Consider the following 6,124-nt stretch of genomic DNA (forward strand, 5'->3'; position numbering starts at 1 on the left):
TAATCTTTAAAGTATTAGAGCAGGAAATGACAGAAGATAACTAGTATAATGTAATAGCTAAGAATAGTTTTTGTGTTAGAAAGCTTTACGTATACTGATGAGGTGACTGTAGGCTTTTTCAATTTCATCTTGCATAAAGGGAATGACAATACAATACAATACAATAAAAAGTACTGAAAGTACTATATACAAATATTGAGATTTCTGCTATATTTGTGCGATACAAATGTGTCATTTATATTTAACTTTCTGCTATATTTATCCTATGAATATGTATCATTTAACTATTGCCTATCTACGCATGGGGCACATTTTAATCACTTAAGAAAACCGGCAGAAAAAAACATGGTATTTCTGTGGAATACCATATTTTTCCACTAACAGTTATCATTATTTGGTAGTTGTTAACCCATTTCTATTTTCCTTTCATCCATTATTTTTCTTTTAATGGCAAGTAAGAAGACTCAAAACTGCATATTTTCCACCGAATGCTGTTCCTTTCAAGGGCAGGAGATGAGGCTTTCACATGCCAACAATGCTGATTGCCCTTTTTTCCTCCCAATTGCCAATGTCCTTCATACCCTTCAAACACAATAGTTATTCTGAGCATTTGTGAATTTAACACAAATCACAATGTCAAAAAATGCCACCTGTACCAATCTGCTTTGTACTTTATCTCTCTTTTGTTGGTCAGAGAAAAAGGAATTTCTTCTGCCTACATGTAGATCTCTGTTGGAAACTCCACCCAGTTACTTTATGGTAAGATGGGCAGCCACTAAATTTAATAAATAAAGTAAACAAACACACACATGTAGGAATATCAATATTACGATAAAGGAATTCAGCGAGGTGTATGAAATACAGAATGTTTTTTAAGAGTATGTGTTCGATTATGTCTATCAAGTCTTTCATAGCGACCAGGTAGCTAGATTTAAGAGTGTGAGTACAAGTATATGATACACCTACACATGCTTACAATTGCCTGTTCAATAGAAAAAATAGTAGATGATTCCAATTATTCTGTCAAAGTAAAGGTATTTTACTTTGCGTATGAAATACTGGTCATACTGTATTTAATGGATGTGTTGTCTCCTGCTGCTGCTTACTGCATTGGCCTTTCCAAAATCGGGGGCAATTAAAGTTCATTTGTCTCAGCCATGCTGAAAAAAATTTCATCACCACTAGTCTGTTTAGAATGGATATAAAACTTAAAAGTATTTTTGAGATGTGGAGAGGATTAATAAAAAAGTTCAATCTTAATGTCAAATCCTTAAGGTTGCCGCTGCCTTTTAGTTTTGTTTCTCTGAATTCTCAACGCACTACGTGTATGTCCTGCCCCTTTTTTTGGGTCTAACTCTAAATCTCTACAAAAAGCTTTTGAAATTGCTTCACCGTGAACAAGCATCGGCTTATTGAAAACTGGCAGCTATTTAAAGAGTGACCAGATTAAACAAGTTCAAATTACATCCAAGTCACTGGACGTGACCAAAGAATAAATTTACATTGTTTGGTGTTTTCCTTCTCAAGGTCTGTCCTAAATTGGAATCTTCATGGAGGCCAACGAGTTAATTTTAAAACAAGTCTTGCATAATATGAGAATGGCTTTTAAACATACTTTATTTGGTCCAGGTAATGACTTGCTTGCCAAAAAGTCTGTAGTGAAGTTTAACAAACTTTGTTGACCAAGTGGCATTGCAATAACCAAACCCTGGGTCTTCAACAGATAAGCATAGGAAACAATATTCAGCTTCTGGAAGCTGCTGGTAAAAAGCTGCTGGTGAAACTGGTTAGCAGCAGATAGCAAATTTTGAAACAGTTACTTCCCAAGAACAAAATCAGTGAACACCAAGCCATCTAAGGCAGGGCTGTCAAACTCCCAGCCTGCCGGTCAGATGCATCATGTGCTGGCCATGCCCACGCCTGATTTAGCAAAGGGGGAAAAAGTCCCAATATGTCACGTGATGCTACCATGACGACGTGAGTTGCCACCCTGATCTAAGGCTTTAAAAGTTCAAACCAAGTATACTTCATTTGTTTTATTTAATTTATGTACATGATGTTTAAAATACGTTTTCTCAAGACAGATTAAAAAAAAACATTTAACGTGTTTTTAGGTTTTAAGTTATGCCTATTTTGTTAAGAACTTCTTAATTAAATGAACAAAATGAATAGAAATAAAATTACTCTCAAAGTTGCATAAAAATTAATGCTAAAATGTTACGTAGCTGGAGAAAATAAAAACTTGTTTGGTGCTGGAAAGATCCTGGAGTCGGAGGTGTTTCAAAGCTGCAGTACTGCAGCTAAAAAGATACGCTCCATGGTCTGTAATCATTGTAGCTCAGTATGGGGAGCGGCTAAGTATCAAAGCTCAGAAGAAGCTGTTAGATTCCATGAAGGAATTTGCCATGGATGTTTTAATGAGTCATAGACCCGTGTTTATTTACTTTCGCAAGCATGCTTAAGCAAATCTGAAGCAGCATACAGATGAGTTCCTTCAGTTTTTGTCTGAAGGTATCAAACTCTTGGTAAAGGTTTATGAAGGTTCTTATGAATACTTTGGATTTGTTGAAAGCAGTAAGAAATTAGATTACCGTATAGCAATCTTGACAACTAGACACTTCCACTTTTAGAATCCAGTTTACCTTCAAGTTGCTAGGATAGTGATCTAATTGGCCACTTTTAGTGTCCAATTAGGAATTAATCATCCATTTCCCCGATACTGGAAGAATTTGTGGCCATCACAAATTTTTGCTTTGTTTTCCAAACTGCTTTCATTTTTAAGTACTGAGAATTATATTTATTTATATTATATAATATTATATAATTATATTATATTATATTGTATTGTATTGTATTATATTGTATTATATTGTATTGTATTATATTATATTTATTATATTATATTATATTATATTATATTATATTATATTATATTATATTATATTATATTATATTATATTATATTATATTTATCATATTATAATATATTATATTATATTAATATGAAGAATTTAATAGATTACATAATTAGGGCCACACTCTTTTTCCAAAAATATCTTTATTAAGAGATTTTATGTAAATAATGCATCCCAGGAAAAGTATATAATAAAGTGTTAAAAAGAACAAAAGAAAAATAATAAAGACGTAGACAACAAATAGAAAATTAATAAAGGAACGTATACATAAAGAAATAGCTTTCAGTATCCATCTCGGCAGTTATATAAACAATATTAATTAAACCACTCCCTCCAATATCCTGGGGCACAGTATAAATCTTGAACCTGCTGAGGAAGTAGGGTGGGATGATTTGTGTGTATGCAGTGTTACAGCTCTAGTAATTTATGGTATACTCAAACATAACTAGACCTATCTGGTCAGTTTAGGAGGCTTATAGTGTCATAAAAGAACTTGAATCTAAAGCATTCACATTTTATAAAAGTAAACAGAGCCGACTCTTTTCTGAAGCAAGTTGAAGTCAGTTGATAATGGCAACTAAACAGGTAAATCAATAGACTTTTCATTCGGTATAGGTTGATCTTACGTTTATTGACCCTTGTAAAGTTCATTATTGTAGCTCAACACTGATTAAGAAAAAGAATTGCATGTCATCAGTGTACCTGTGTATCAGTGTATCAGTGTAGGGCATTACTCTAAATCTCTTATTTGATCTCACTTTGGTTGCTTCATACAGATATTTAAAAAGAAAAGATAAAATTCCCAGGAGTTACATAGTGCAAATATGGCTTGAGCTGGAATTTTCCCCGGCACTGTCTTTTGAAGATAGCTGTCCAAGAATAAGAGAAAATTTCAAAAAAATTATATCCATTTGTAACTTACAATACAATACAATACAATACAATACAATACAATACAATACAATACAATACAATACAATACAATACAATACAATACAATAGTAGAGTTGGAAGGGACCTTGGAGGTCTTCTAGTCCAACCCCCTGCCTAGGCAGGGAACCCTATACCGTTTCAGACAGATGGCTATCCAACATCTTCTTAAAGACTTCCAGGGCTGGGGCATTCACAACTTCTGGAGGCAAGCTGTTCCACTGATTAATTGTTCTAACTGTCAGGAAATTTCTCCTCGGTTCTAAGTTGCTTCTCTCCTTGATTAGTTTCCACTTAGATTTTTTAGGTTTCTATGATACTGAAAACGACAATGATACAGAAAACTACTGAGAGGTCCAAGAGAATCAATAGGATTACTTTTCTCTTAACATTTGTCCAAGCAAAGATAATTCCATAGGCAAGCAGAGCAGGTTCAGTGTCAAAATTAGGATTGAAATAAATTTAGAAAAAACACTTTGAATGATATGAATATCTAGATATCATATGTTTCAGAAGAAATTGGATATTGAGAAATAGTTATAACTCTTTGGCTTTTTTAGGTCCATTTTTCCTAATCAGATTCAGAATCCATAAATGATAAATATGATGATGTTCTCAAAATTTCTTGTAAACCTTTTGAGAATTCTATTGGATCTCCCAGTGGGGAAAAAACTTGAGCCCACAATACATTCAGAGAAGTTGTATTGGAATACATTGAAAGAAAACTGGCAAATGCCTCTTGCCTCCATCTGTATACGAAAGGAGGTTTAATAATGAACTTTAATGTTTAGTTAGTTTTGAAATACCTTTTTTGCAGTTGAACTCTACATCTTCCTATGTTCTTTACTTTCAGTATGGGGTAATAATAAACAACTTGTATGCCCCCTGATGTTTAATGACTCTGGAATAACTCATTCATAAAATAAAGAAATAACCATAAGATTAATTACCATAAAATCACTCTGAACAGATCTGAGAAAGGGAAGCACATCAATCTTTCTGAATAAATGTTTCTATCGTTAATCGGGTTTTACTGTTAGAAGTTATTTCTAACATTAAATCAGAATCTGAGTTCCTGAAACCTAAATCTGACTGGCTTTAATAATTGTTTATCGCACTGAGGACACAGCAGATCATGGCCTGTTTTTGATCAGGATCCCAGCAATTATTCCTACAGGAATACAAAAAAGGAAGGTTTTTTAAAAAGTCTTCATTATTTCCTGTACTCAAAATATTTTGCATGCCATTCGCATAAAAAAGGAAAAGGTTCCCCTTGCACATATGTGCTAGTCACTCCCGACTCTAGGAGGCGGTGCTCATCTCTGTTTCAAAGCCGAAGAGCCAGCACTGTCCGAAGATGTCTCCGTGGTCATGTGGCCAGCATGATGGAATGCCGAAGGTGTACGGAACGCTGTTACCTTCCCACCAAAGGTGGTTCCTATTTTTCTACTTGCATTTTTACATGCTTTCGAACTGCTAGGTTGGCAGAAGCTGGGACAAGTAACGGGAGCTCACTCCATTATGCGGCACTGGGGATTTGAACTGCTGAACTGTCGACCTTTTGATTGACAAGCTCAGCGTCTTAGCCACTGAGCCACCACGTCCCTTCTCCATTAGCATATAGGCCACTTAAAATGATCAAACATTTCAAGTGAGTTCATTTGATTCCAAACTCAGAACAAAGCTTATTTATTTGGTTGGTTTTGTGCACACCACTAGAAATTATCCAGTACAGTGTCAACCAAATAAAAAAATTGACTATTAAATCTATATTTAGAATTTGAAGAATTGGGAGACACGTTTAGAATAATAAAAATCAAAAATAATGAGCAAACTTTGTAATTTGTTAGAATGTTTTTGGTAACGTCATGAATAAATGGTTTTTCAGACTGAATTAGGACAAACTGACTCCCATATACATTATGTTGCAACCATGCATGCTGGGACAAGAAACCTTAGATGTGTAATACTGTGTGATGACTTTTACTTATTTATAATAAAGATAAATTGCTTTCCAATGACTTGTAAAATTCTGCCAGAGAGAATTATGGATAAATTCTTTCTTGACATGCAAGGCCTCCTTAATTATTCACTCTATGACATACAATCTGATATATGAAGTGATTCCCCAGGTATTTGCGATGAGCCATTATAATCAAGACAGATGAATTGTGCTTTAGGAACATTTGCAGAAGTGAGGAAAAGAAAAACACTGCTATCTTTTTATCAAGATCTACTAGTACCACTGAAATGGATTTGGTGAATCAGAACTCTGGAAG

The sequence above is a fragment of the Natrix helvetica genome, assembly GCF_964273705.1.
Source record: "Natrix helvetica genome assembly, chromosome: 2".
NCBI lineage: Eukaryota > Metazoa > Chordata > Lepidosauria > Squamata > Natricidae > Natrix > Natrix helvetica.